Source organism: Equus caballus, chromosome 23, assembly GCF_041296265.1.
Source record: "Equus caballus isolate H_3958 breed thoroughbred chromosome 23, TB-T2T, whole genome shotgun sequence".
NCBI lineage: Eukaryota > Metazoa > Chordata > Mammalia > Perissodactyla > Equidae > Equus > Equus caballus.
This window is the reverse complement of record NC_091706.1, coordinates 32,369,419-32,384,477: the sequence shown is the minus strand read 5'-3', so window position 1 is coordinate 32,384,477 and position 15,059 is coordinate 32,369,419. Positions and strand designations below refer to the sequence as shown.

At 40.2% G+C, this 15,059-nt stretch overlaps 1 long non-coding RNA gene across 1 annotated transcript in view; it reads right to left on the bottom strand.

Annotated features, from left to right (window-relative positions):
• Positions 1 to 672: 672 nt before the first annotated feature.
• The window catches only part of LOC138920308 (uncharacterized), a 31,654-nt gene continuing 17,267 nt past the window's right edge, over positions 673 to 15,059 (bottom strand). The window contains exon 3 of the long non-coding RNA XR_011431221.1: positions 673 to 1,332. This is a non-coding gene — a long non-coding RNA (uncharacterized lncRNA). The remainder of the gene's footprint in view (positions 1,333 to 15,059) is intronic.

The window sequence follows — 15,059 nt, the reverse complement described above, 5'->3', positions numbered from 1 at the left end:
TTTGAAAGGGCTTTATGATCCCTATGCAAATATGAGGAATTATTATTAAAGCCTTGTTCCCCTCCAGGTCAATATTAACCCAGCTCAGACCTGGCAGTCCCTAAAAGAAGAGAGATGACAAAACAGAGAAATGGTTCTCCCACTACCCACTTGCACTCAGCCCAGGAGATGGTTGGTTTGAGGGCAGGATTTGTTGGGGGCTAGGATTTTGCAGAGTAGGGATAAACGGAGAAGAGAGAAAAAGTGAATGGGAGAGAGGGGGTGTGGGAGCCCAAATGCTTAAGGGAGTTGAGGGCAGTGCGTGAAGCAAGGTGAGTCTGTGTAGCAGGCCAAGACGTACTGCCCAGATCTTCCTTCCAGGCTTGCAGTCAGCAGACATCCTCCAACTGTCAGTCCCTTCATGGTCTGCCTTAGCTGCGGAGTCACATCATCCAAGGTGGCTCTCAGAGGTGCTTCTATCTGGTGACTGACAGAAGACAAATACAAAGGCTTAGGCATTCTGGCCCATGATGGACAACCATGACAGCCAAATTCACTCTGATGCTGCTTAGTCAAGTTGGTGAAAACTTTGCCAGGCCTGCATCACAAGTCAACTTGTCGGGGAGGAAAAAATTTTTGTCTACCTTTTAGGTTCTTCTGGCTGGTCTAAGAATTAAGTTGACATGAGACAGATTAACAGAAGAAAACTGAATTTTATTTCATATGCATGGGAACCCCACACACTTGAGAGAGTCAGAGAGCTCATATACATGAAAGTTTCAGAGACAAAAAGGTAAAATGAGGCATATAGGCCATCTTGAGCTAAGGATTGGGATAGGGGCCTGAGGCTTCAGAGGGGAGGAGAGTAATTCACATAAGAAGAGCAGATGTTCAGTAATTATAGGTTTGCCCTGCCATACAGATAAGTCACAAAAATTTCTTTCTGGTAATAACTCTTATTACGGGCAAGGCCTCTGATTTAAATTCTTTAAGGGAGAGGTAAAAGTTTCTCTTGATCCAGGAGGGTCTTGATTGCCTTTAGCTCAAATATTCCACATGCCAAAGTGGTACATGTTGGGGAGGCCTTTTCTGAATCCTTTCACTCTTCTCTCTTGGCTTCCCCTTCCTTACAAAACTCTTGACTGCTAACAAACATCTTGCAACCCAAACTCTGTTTCAGCATCTGCTTCTGGAGAATCTGGACTGTACCAGGAGTGGTCTGAGAGAGCAGCTGATAAGATAGGGTTTGTAGGTGGATCATTCACTGCCCAGACTGGTGACAAAGACTCCATCACTGAAGCACAGACAATCTCTGTCATCAATTTTCACTGGTGGTGAACTGAGAAGGTGGACCTGTGAAAGAGAACGCAGGCATGATGAATCAGGCATCTGAGACATGGAGGAAATAGTAGCCATAAGGATAACAGTGTTGGATGTCTATCACTAAGCACCACTGATGTACTACAGAAAGATAAAGAATAGCTGAGGCAAAGAAAGAGGGAATTGAAAGCCAAGTGTGAAACGTAGAGGGCCTCTCTGGTTGCATACAAAGAAGTTCTCATCTCTTGCATGGTCTTAATAGAGTGGTTGAACTTCAAAGATGATTAAAACCCTGACCAAGGAAGCTCTGTTATGCTAGAGTTGGAGCCCTGTTTGGGGAACTAGGGATTCTGACATACAGGATGGGACATCTGGACAGACCACCCCCCCAAAGATTTTGATTTCCTACATTCCTTTGAGTGTTTCGGAGGCTGCAGATGTAGCCCATGCCTCCTTATTAAGAAACAAACAATATTGCATCCTAGAATCTGACGGATTTAGGGATTGTGATCCCCATCTATCTCCATTAATTCACCAGTCTGGCAAATGCATTATGGGTCTGGTAGGATGATTGTAGACTACTGGAAACTCAACCAAGTAGTAGCCTAATCACAGCTGCCAGGCCAGATGTGATGTCTTTGATAGAGGAGATTCGTACAGCCTCAGGCATACAGACTGAAGAGAACCTGTCAATAGACCTTGGTAGACACAGTGCTTCTGTTGGACACATGTACCCGGCAATATCGGTTGTAAGCACAGATGATAATCTAGCTTGACTTCTGAGACAAGTCTTGACCTTTGAGGTCTAAACCAATAACATCCCACTTCAGAATGGTAACTGAGCCAGAAGCTGAAGTCTCTTTCTTCTTCAAGTCTGGAGGAATGTCAAGATATCATTGCATGGATCCTGCTTGTGTACTTGACAGTTTTTATATTACTTTGTAAATATTTCTGTCCACATTCTACTTCAGCTTTGGATGTGGTTACCAGGTTTCTGTAACCCTTGAATTTTGGACAGCATTGCCAACCCTGGCAAATATGAACTTTTCCTAGAAAGCTATATTCCAGCAATACAACTTGTGCCATAGTTTATACCACCTGTACATAGATTGTATAGGCCATCTGTAAATATCCCAGAGAACAATCACTATTCTTAAGCACTTTGAAAATATTTCTATGTAAATTATTGTAAATGTTTTCAATGGCTGGGACAATGGCAGTTCAGAAATTGATTTTGATTTTGCAAATGTGTTCTTTTCTATCTGAATTGATTTTGCAAATGTGTTCTTTTCTATTCTAGTCAGAAAAGAAGGACCAGAAACAGTTTGAATTCACATGTAATAGACAACAATATACATTAGCAGTTCTCCCCCAGGGTATATTAACTTTCCTTCCTTCTGTCACAATATGATCCAAAGAGATCTGTATCATCTGGACGTCCCACAGAACATCACATTGATCCATTACACTGGCGACATTGTGTTGATTGGACTGGATGAGCAAGAAACGGCTAGCACATCAGAGACCTTGGTAAGATACATGTGCTCCAGAGGATGAGAGAGAAACCCTGTGAATATTCGGGACTTGCCATATCTATAAAATGTCAAGAGGCCCGATAGTAAGGGAGACGCCAGAATATCTCTTCAAAGTAAAAGAATAATTATTGCATTTTTGCATCTCTTACTATGAAGAAGGAAACACAATGCCTGCCGGGCCTCTTTGGGTTCTGAAGGCCACACATTCCACACCCAGAAGTATGACTTTGACCCACATACTGGGTGACACAAAAGGCCACCAGCTTTGAGTGAGGACCAGAATGGGAAAAAGCTCTGTGTTGAATCCAAGTTGTGCTAGGAGCCCTGCCACCAGGCCATATGATCTGTCAGACCCTATGGTGTCAGAGATATGCTGTAGAGTTTACAGCAAGTCCCAGTGGAGGATCCCAGCACAGGCTATCCTCTCAGAGTATCGCATCTGAGCTTGTCCTCAAGCTGTGCCTTCAGCTGGCTGTTCACTCCCTCAGCGTGGCAGCTACTCGATGGCATGTGGTGTGACAAGATGAAGGTCATGGACCCACTCCCACATCTCCTTTGCTGTAAAGTGAGTCCCTCATCTGATACAAAGTTGCATAGGATCCCATACTAGTGAATTAAACATTTTTTTTTTTTGATGAGGAAGGTTGGCCCTGGGCTAACATCTGTTGCCAATCTTTCTCTTTTTGCTTGAGGACGATGGTTGCTCAGCTAACATATGTACCAATCTTCCTCTACTTTATATGTGGGACACTGTCACAGCATGGCTTGATGAGCAGGTGTAGGTCCATGACCAGGAACTGAACCTGTGAACCCCAGGCCACCGAAGTAGAGCACGCAAACTTAAACACTGTGCCACTGGGCCAGCCCCTGAATTAAACATTTTGTAAGCCCTCAGAGAGGTTCTGGCTGGGGCTCAGAATGCAGGAAAAGACAAACCCATTCTCAGAACTTGTGTCTATTCTTGAGAATGAACTGCTGGCCCTTCCAGGATAAAAGAAATCCAATATAGTCAACTTCTTCCCTAGTTTCTATGGCTGGCAATTCAACATTGGTCACTGGCAGTCTTAATAAGTGGGAATCAATATGTTTGTTCCCTGCATGGTCTCCATCACCATACCATGGCCACTCGATTCATGTGTCTATCATGCCAGCACTGGGGTGGCTGATGACAGGTGCTGGCTGTCAGTCAACTGGCCGGGTCATTTTTTCTGCTTGGTTGTTTAGTGCCATTTCTGTAGATGTTCTCTGGTAGATGCTAACATCTGAAGCACTCACGCCTACTGCTGTATGTCTATCCTCATGTCCCTACCCCAGATCTCCTTGCAACTTTCCAATCTTTTCCTTCCAGGCCCTTGCCAACTGGCCAGGTGATTTGCCACTGCCCATGAGTTTGTATATATTCTAACCTCAGGCTACTTCTCTTTCCACACAAAATGGACGACCAAGTGCACCACTCAAAGCTCTACCCACAGGAAAGATTTTCCCTTATCATTGTCTTTGGAAGCCACCTCTGAGGGGACTATAGAGAAGCTAGTGATCATTTCCTGCTTGCATTCACATACAAGGTGGACCCATCACAAAGCAAATTAATACTCTTTTTTCCTCCTTTGGATGGTCGTGCAGAATCCCCCATACAGCTATAGGTGTGAGCTGAGGAGGGGCACTGGGGTAACAGTGGTAGGTACCATGGGGGGTCTGGGCTAGTGCTCATACATCTTGGTTGTGCTCTCTGGTCCTGCCTATGCTCAGTCTTGGATGTAGCACCTTCATTCTATGACAGATTGCTGCTGGAACCCCCTTCTCTTATGACTTGGTTGATCTGCCCCACCTCGTGATGAGAAATTTCACTGCATGGTCACTTGGTGACCGTTGACAGGCTTTTTGTCTCCACCAGAATCTTATAGCATGGCAGGAGTAGTTTTTTATTTATTTACTTATTCACATTTTTAGGAAGATTAGCCCTGAGCTAACACCTGCTGCCAATCCTCCTTTTTTGCTGAGGAAGACTGGCCCTGAGGTAACATCCATGCCCATCTTCCTCTACTTTACATGTGGAACTCCCACCACAGCATGGCTTTGCCAAGCGGTGCCATGTCCATACCCAGGATCCAAACTGGCGAACCCCAGGCCGCCAAAGCAGAATGCATGCACTTAACTGCTACAGCACTGGGCTGGCCCCCAGGAATAGTGTTTTAAAGGCTTGTGGTTCTCTATCGCAGATAGCACAGCCTTGCTCCCAATTCCCAAGGCCCTGAATTGTGATTCTCCCACAGGGGCTTGCCACAAAATCCACACAGCATCTTTTTCTACTACTGAGACCTCCAATGCCATGGGGCCTGCAGGATCATACAGCCCAAGTGACAGCTGCTCATACCTCAGCCTGGACCTGCTGCAGAGCACTTTCCTGCACAAGGCCCCTCATAAAATTTGCAGTTTTTCATGTCACCGAGTACCTGAGCTGGAGCAGTGACCAAAACATACATATGCTTCAAGTTGTCATCTAATTTTGATAAACATAACAATGAAGGTGGTTGAAAGCCAGAGAACCCAGCAGAAGCACTTCAATTTGCATGTAGGGACCTAGCCTAGGTAAGTAAAAACTAGAGACTGCAACCCCGGTAACCACTTAGGACCTTTTCTTCCTGAGGCGTGCAAAAACCAAACTCTCTAGTTGATTAGCCAGGCATGAGAGTTCTACCTTGACAAAAAAAAAAGTACATCCTGTTGTCATCATGTCTTGATCGCAAATGGGCTCTTGTCAGATATTAATACATGACAATTCTTTAAACACAGGAAGTGGCTAGGGCAAATTATTTTCTCACAGACTCAGAACGGTACAATGTTCCTCCTTGCCCCGCCACACATACACACAAAAGATCTGAGAATATATCTGGCTGATATGTGGAAAGCTGTCACTGCAGTGCTAGTCCAGCAGAAGGGTCCAAGCAGTAATACAGTATCCTGATCTTTCTACTGGAAATGAAAGCTCAGTACTTATTTGTGGTTATTTTAAGGGAACTCACTTTGGAAAGTGTTCAGAAAAGCTCAAGCTTGGCTAGTGCCATTTTTCTGTCCCATGTCCTTTAGCATAAGACTCACCAGGTTATCACAAGATAGATAATACTTCTAGCTATCATTTATTAGTGTTTATTATTATTTATTACTACAATATTATGTTAAGTGTAATCACATTTAATACCTAGAAAAATTTAGTAAAGGAAGCTGTGTCAGGGGTCTGCAAGGCCACTCCCAGGTTCAATGATTTGCCAGGAAGACTCACAAGGCTCAGCATGTCGTCATGCTCACGGCTATGATTTGTTACAGTAAATAGATACAAAGAAAAATCAGCAAAGGGAAAAGGTGCATGGGGAGAAGCTTGGAGAGAACTACAAGCTTTCAAGAGTCCTCTTCTAGTAGGGTCGCACAGGATGTGCTTAATTCCTGCAGCAATGAGTTGTAACAACACATGCAAGACAGTGTCTACCAGGGAGGCTCATTAGAGACTCCGTGCCCAGGATTTGTACTGGGAGCTGCTCATATAGGCACTCTCTGCCTAACATGTACTAAAATTCCAGACTCCCAGAAGGAAAACTGGTGATTGGCATAAACCGTATCATTTGCACAAACAGTTTAATCACAGTGAGCCATTCTTAGAAGAGAATTATGGGAACCCTCCCCAAATTCCACTTCCCAGATGCCACCCAAGGGCCAACCTTGCAAGCAGAACTTTCAAAGGATAACAATCTCAGGACTGCTATGTCTTTCAACTCTTTTCTGTGCACAGGCATTATTATCCTTTTTAAAATATATTTTATATTTCTTATATCCTATTCTACTTATATGTATTTATTTAAAATATGTATATTATATTTTTATATTTATATATTATCCATTTTTTAAAAGATGTAAAACTGAAAATCAAGTTGGTTAAATTTCTTACTTGAGACCATACAGGTCATAGGCGGCAAAGCCAATATTCAAATCGCAGTGTGTCTGCCTCCAAAACCATTCAGTCCACTACTATGTTGTAATGTCCGAAATCATAGTATCTAACATATGTAAAATATATTTCTTTTTATATCAAGATTAACTTACATACATACAGAGTCTTCTATGAATAAATTCTTTCACTGATAATTATGGCTGCTACAAATCGACAGATAGAAGAAAAGGAACAAGTTTTAACCTCAGTATGTCTCATTTATGAAAAAAATGCATGGGGACTGCTGGATTCCAGTCCTGCATATGAGAAGCTTGGAAGTTGTCACTCCATCCTAACAACAAGTAAAAAGCTGAACACACTGAAAAATCAACAACACTTCTTAGATTCATTAGAGAAGTGAAGTCGCAGGGCAAACTGCTTCCCCTAAAAGTGGAGAGACAAATGTGTGGAGACAGAGAATGACAATTTACCAGAGAAGAAACTACCACGGAAACCAGCTCCAGGGTAGGGAAACTGGAACCATAATTGACAAATTGCTGGAGGCTCAGGGTGGACAAGTGTAAGAGATAAAACTCCAGGGCACCCAGGCATCAGGAGGACTACACACTTTGATAAATTTTACCCCCTGGAGCTCTACCGGGTTCTCTCCTGGCAGAGGCAGGGGAAAAGAAACCATTTGAAATATGCCAGATCATTCTGTTCTTCTTAACAATGTCTGCCTTCAGGAGAAACACTTTGACCAGAGCTTAATTTGATGGGGTTTTATCAGAGTCCAACTGAGCCAGGGGAAGGCAAATATACAACTTCAACCAGCTCTAGCCTTCTGTGTGGGAGAAAAAAAATACCCAGTTCCAGGGCAATCTAGCCATTCTCTCGCACCTAAGGAAGAGGAAGACAAAGAGAAGCAGTTGTGAAGTTCACAGTCCAGAGACACAGGGTCACTAAAAGACTGAGACTTAATTTGAGGACTGTAGAACACTTGCCCTCCCCCTCCATCTCACCACTAAAAGTAAGTGGGTGGAGAAAGTCATACCATGCTCACACTAATCAAAAGAAAGTGATAGTAGCTATATTAATTTCAGACAGAGCAGACTTCAGAGCAAGGAAAGTTATCAGGGATAAAGAGGGGCACTACATAATGATAAAAGGATCAATTTTCCCAAAAGACATGACAATCCTTAACATGTATGCACCTAACAACAGAGTGTCTACATGAGGCAAAGTTAAGTAAGGCAAAACACATCTGAAGAACTGCAAAGGTAAATAGATGAATTCACTATTATAGTTGGAGACTTCAATACCCTTATATCAAAAATAGACAGATCTAACAGGCAGAAATCAGTGAGGATATAGTTGAACTGAACAGCATCAACAATCGACTGGATATAACAGACATCTATAGACTATTCTATCCTCAACAGCAGAAACATTCTTCTCAAGTTCACATAGAATACTTATCAAGATAGACCAGATTCTGAACAATAAAACACACCTTAACAAATTTAAAAGACTAGAATCATACAATGTCTGCTCTCAAACCAGAATGAAATTAAACTAGAAATCAACAACATAAAGACAGCTAGAAAATACCAAAATACTTGGATATTAAAAAGCACATTTCTAAATAACATGAGTCAAAGACAAAATCTCAAGAGAAATTTAAAAATATTTCAAACCAAATAAAAAGGAAAACACAACTTATCAAAATTCGTGGATACAGTGAAGCAGTGCTTAGAGAAAATTTATAGTATGGAATGCATATTTTAGAAAAGAATGAAGATCTAAAGTCACTCATGTAAGCTTCCACTTTAGGAAACTAGAAAGAGAAGAGCAAATGAAATTCAAGGTAAGCAGAAGAAAAGAAAGAATAAAAATTAGAGTAGAAATCAATGAAATTGAAAACAAAAACTCAGCAGAGAAAAATCAATGAAACCAAAAGCTGTTTCTTTGAAAAGATCAATAAAATTGATAGGCCTCTAGCCAGGCTACTGAACATAAAAAGAGAGGACACAAATTACCACTATCAGAAACGAAAGAGGAAACATCACCATAGAGTCTATGGACTTTAGAAGGATAGTAACAAGTACTGTGAAGAACTCTATGCCCACAAATTCAATAATCTAGATGAAATGGACCAATTCCTTGAAAGCACAAGCTGCCAAAACCCACACAATCCAAAAGACACAATCTGATAGGCCTATATCTATTAAAGAAACGGATCAATAGTTAATAACCTTCCAAAACAGACAGCACAGGCCCAGATAGGTGCACTGATAAATTCTACTAACACTTAAAGCAGAAATTATACCATTTTCTACAATTTCTTTCAGAAGATAGCAGCCGAGGGAGTACTTCCTAACTCATTCTATGAGGCCAGCATTACCCTGATACCAAAATCAAACAAAGACATTGTAAGAGAAGTAAACTACAGACCAATATTTCTCATGAACATAGATGGAAAAATCCTCAACAAAATACCAGCAAATCAAATCCAACAGCATATAAAAAGAATTATACGCCACAACCAAGTGGGATTTATGCCAGGTATGCAAGGCTGGTTCAACATTTGAAAACTGATTAATGTAATCCATTATATCAATAGGCTAAAAAGGAAAAATCACATGATCATAGCAATAGATGCAGAAAAAACTTTTGACAAAATCCAACACTCATTTATGAGAAAAACTCTCAGTAAACTAGGAATAGAGGGGAATTTCCTCAATTTGGTAAAGAATATCTACAAAAACTTCTGTGCTGACATCATACTTAATGGTGAGAAACTTGAAGTTTTCCTACTAAGATCAGGAGCAAGACAAGGATGTCCTTTCTCACCACTGCTTTTCAACATTGTGTTGGAAGTCCTTGCTAATCCAATAAGACAGTAAAAGAAAGAAAAGGTATACAGATAGGAAGGAAGAAATAAAACTGTCTTTGTTTGCAGATGACATAATTGTCTATGTAGAAAATCCAAAAGAATAAACAAAAAACTCCTGGACTAGTAAGCAATTATAGCAAGGATGCAGGATACAAGGTTAATATACAAAAGTCAATCACTTTCCTATGTACCAGCAATGAACAAGTGGAACTTGAAATTAAAAACACCATGCTATTTATATTAGCCCTCAAAATATTGAAATAAGTATAAATCTAACAAAATATGTACAAGATCTATATGAGGAAAACTACAAAATTCTGATGAAAGACGTCAAAGAACTAAATAAATGGAGAGATATTCCATGTTCATGAATAGGAAGACCCAATATTGTCAAGATGTCAGTTCTTTTCAACTTGATCTGTAGATTCAATGAAATCCCAGTCAAGATCTCAGCAAGTTATTTTGTGGATATCAACAAACTGACTCTAAAGTTTGTATGGAGAGGAAAAAAGACTCAGAATGGATGGGACCAGCCCAGTGGCACAGCAGTTAAGTGCACATGTTCCACTTTCGTGACCCAAAGTTCACCAGTTCAGATCCTGGGTGCGGACATGGCACCGCTTGGCAAGCCATGCTGTGGTAGGCGTCCCACATATAAAGTAAAGGAAGATGGGCACGGAAGTTAGCTCAGGGCCAGTCTTCCTCAGCAAAAAGAGGAGGATTGGTGGCAGATGTTAGCTCAGGGCTCATCTCTCTCTCAAAAAAGAAGACTCAGAAAGGCCAATACAATATTGAAGGAGAAAAACAAAGTCAGAGGACTGGCACTACTGCACTTTAAGACTTACTATGAAGCTACAGTAATCAGGACAGTATGGCACTAGCAAAAGAATAAACAAATAGATCAATGGAACAGAATAGAGAGTCCAGATGTAGACCCAGAAAAATATAGCTAACTAATTTTTGACCAAAATCAAAAGCAATACAATGGAGCAAAGATAGTGTTTTCAACAAACAGTGCTAGAACTACTGGACATTACATTAAAAAAAAGTGAATCCAGAGACAGACCTTACATCCTTCACAAAAATAAACTCAAAATAGATCACAGACTTTATTGTAAAATGCAAAACTCTTAGAAGATAACAAAGGCAAAAATCTAGATGACCATGGATTTGGCAATATCTTTTAGATATAGCATCAAAGGCATGATCCATGAAAGAAATAATTGATAAACTGAACTTCATGAAAATTAAAAGCTTCTGCTCCGTGAAAGATAATATCAAGAGAATGAAAAGAAAAGCCATGGACTGGGAGAAAATATTTGCAAAAGACATATCTGATAAAGGACTATTATCAAATATATACAAAGAACTCTTAAAACTCGATAATAAGAAAATAAACACCCAATTAAAAAAAGAGCCAAAGACCAATAGACAATTCACCAAAGAAGATATACAGATAGCAAGTAAGCATATAAAATGATTCTCCACATCATAAGTCATCAGAGAAATGCAAATTAAAACAACAGTGAGATACCAATACACACCTATTAGATTGGCCAAAATCCAGAACACTGAGAACACCAAATGCTGGGATGGATGTGGGGCAACAGGAGCTCTCATTCATTGCTGGTGGGAATGCAAAATGGTACAGCCACTTTGGAAGACAGTTTGGCTATTTCTTGCAAAACTGTATTCTTACCACATGATACAGCAATCTTATCCTTTGGCATTTACCCAAAGGAGTTGAAAACTTGTCCACACCAAAACCTGCACTCATGTTTATAGCAGCTTTATTCAGAATTGCTAAAACTTGGAAGCAACCAATATGTCCTTCATTGGTGAACGAATAAACTATGATACATCCATATAGTTGAATATTACTTAGTGACTAGAAAAATAAGCTATGAAGCCATGAAGAGATTGGAAGAGTCTTAAATGCATATTACTAAGTGAAAGAAGCCAATTTGAAAAGGCTACATACTGTGTGATTCCAATTTTATGACATCTGGAAAAGGCAAACATATAGAGGCAGTAAAATGATCGGTGGTTGCCAAAGGATAGAAGGGTGAGAGGGATGAACAGGCAGAGCACAGAGGATGTTTAAGACAGTGAAACTACTCTGTATGATACTACAATGGGGGGTACATACCATCGTAATTTGTCCAAACCCCTAAAATGAACAATACCAAGAGTGAACCCTAATGTAAACTATGAACTTTGAGTGATAACGATATATCAACGTAGGTTCATCGATTGTAACAAATATACCACTCTGCTGGGGGATGTTGATAACAGGGAAGGCTGTGAACGTTTCGGGGCCCGGGGTATATGGGAAATAATTGTACTTTCCATTCAATTTGTCTGTGAACCTAAAACTCCTTTAAAAAATAAAGTCCATTATATACTCTAGAAAAAATCTATGAATCAATACACACTTAACGAATAAATATGTTATGCTAACAAATTAATTTTAAATTTAAAAACAGTTGGAAAAGTAAGGAAATTCAGCTATGTAGGTTTGTTTATTAGTTTCTCTTGTTGTTTTTACTTTGTCCTATGATGTGACAGAAAGTCCCAAGTACAAGTACCTAAAAGAAAGTTCCTAGATTGGGTATCTTTTACTACTCTTCAGAAAGCTGGCTTCCCTGGTTTTCAACAGGAAATCCATCAAAGCTTGTGTGTAGGAGGTAACTCTCCCTCTTTCAATTTCTTCACAGGACTGGAAGATTCTCCCTCTGAATCTTAGCCCACCAAGAGTCTATAGGACAAACAGCTATTTCTACTTCAGTCGCTTTCCATGGAAAAAGTCCCTGACACGGCTGTCATATTGAAATGAATGAAGAAATAACGTACATTTATTTGTGGGCCTTTTAGACACAAGAGTTACGCCACTCATGAAAGCTGTTTATTGGCCCTCTTCACTTGTGTTAAAGCACAAACACAAAAAGATAAATAGGTTGTCTAAAAAATAATAAATCAATCTAATACTCTTTTCCACTTCTGTAGTGCAAAGAAACCACTCTGTTGCACAATCTAAACTGTGTTTTGTGTCCTGCAGTCTTCTTGCTTTTGATCTGCAGGGCAGAAGAGGAGCATCTCATAGAGCATTGTTTACACATCAGCACAACAAATACTTTGATCAGCTACAAAATTCTAATAAAATTACGGCCCGTTCATGATTCATCTCAGTCTCACTTGTTTCCTGTCAAATCACAGAAGCTTTGTATAAATGAAATCAGATTTAGGCTGAGGAAGGAAGTCAGTGGTTATTTCAATCGCCCTTGTCCCAGATGTCCTTCCTTTTGTCTCTCCAAACAATGCTTTTATGACCAACATGCTGCTCTGAGACTAGGTGGAAATTTCAGCCATGTATCTTACACGCGAAGTGAGTTAGGGTAATCTACCTTCAACTTCTGCGTCTGTTTCCTCATCTGTAAAATGGGAATAAGAATAATACTTATCTCATAAAGTGGCTGTAAGGATTAAATGATATAATGCCCGTAAAGCCCTTAGCACGTTGCCTGGTGTATAAAAAATTCTCAATAAATGTTATTTGCTTTTCATTATTATCACATTATCATTCAGTGATAACTGGCAATCCTTTTTGAAATCTGTGTAATCTATTAGAACAGAAATCTTTTCCTTTTCCTTCTTTCTTTTTTTTAGCCAGTAGCATTTACGTAATGTTAGCATAATTCTTATCTCTGGGGGTTGGCTATCGGGAAACTTCATGGAAATACCCAAGTGGGAGCTTTGGTGCCAAATGTTGGGAGTATTGGGATCGATGTGGGACTTTTCCAGTGCTCATGCGAAAGAGCTGAAGGTCAGAAGATGCCAGGAAGCAGGGAGAGCGAGCACCAGCTGAGACCCTGGAGATAACTTTGGAACCAGGAATGAAGGCAGCATTTGATGGCACTTTCCTGTAATCTTTCCTGATAAACGTTTGCTTATTTGGCATGTGGGTTGCTGTGGTGATGGGATGATGGAAAGGAATTGTGCAACATACGGTCCTAGTCTATTTAAACTTTACTAAAGTTTACTCCTTTGAGGTAAAACTGTGACAGCACAAATCTAGCTGCCAAGATGCCAGTGAGCATCATGAGCTTAGACTGGCCTCTGCTTCCCTACTTTTCCCGTGACCCAGGAAGGCCACCACTTGAGCCCAGAAGAAGGGTTTGGTGAGGGATGAGGAGTGCTGGTGGCAGTAAGACTTTGCTTATTAAAGGACCTAGTTTTTATCGTGGCGATCGTTTTGCAATGTATACAAATACCAGATCATTATGTTGTACACCTGAGACTAATATAATGTTGTATGTCAATTACGCCTCAATTTTAAAACAAGACCAAAAAAATCTAGAAAATTTTACTCTAAGGTTGTAGAAAGAACTTGAAATCTGGAGTCACAAGAATTTGGAGTTCAAAGCTTGCCTCCACCACTTAATAACTCTGTGCCCTTGGATATGTTAGTTTACCTCTGGAACCTTAGGAAACAGGACAGTAGTGTCTGCTTTCATGACTTTGGAGTTGTTATGAGAATCAAATGGATTAATGAATGTGGACATGTTTTATAAACTCTCACACATCATAGCGATATTACCTCACAGCATGAATGACTGCCTTGGAGTGAGTTTCCATGCAACCTTTTCAGAGAAAGGTGCTTCCTGCCTCCCAAAATGAGCTGAGTGAACTGAATTAGAACGTGACACTCCTCAACAACCCACCAATTTTATAAGCACCCAAAATGAGGACTTTGGAAAAGTACTACATTCAATATAATTTCTTTTAAATCTGTTAATTACCTTCTCTCATAAGTTTCTCAGTAGGAAACACTAAAAATTAAAACTGTAGAATTAAAATTTCACCTGATGTTTAAAATGACTCATAGCTTGGTCATTTATTCATTAAAAAAATAAAATAGAGATTGAAATTAGTACAAGTTCTTTCATATTTTGCCAAAGCAGAAAGAACCAAACTATAAAATTTAGTGACAGTTCAAAATATGATCCATAGAAATAATAGTATAACCTGTAAGCCACTCACTTCCCTCTCTGAGAGTATGAGTAAGGTTGCTAAATATTTTTTAGCTGATTTTTTTTTTTTGGTGAGGAAGATTAGCCCTGAGCTAACATCTGTTGCCAATCTTCCTCTTTTTGCTTGAGGACAATTGTCACTGAGCTAACATCTGTGCCAATCTTCCTCTATTTTGTATGTGGGATGTCACCACAGCATGGCTTGGTTAGCGGTGTGTAGGTCTGCGCCCGGGATTGGAACTGGCAAACCCCAGGCCACCAAAGTGGAGCATGCGAACTTAGCCACTACACCACCAGGTTGGCCCCACAAGCTGATTTTTCAACCTGGTGAAAGGTTTGACAGGCTATGCCTCTGTTTCCTTGAAGCAGGTATTCTG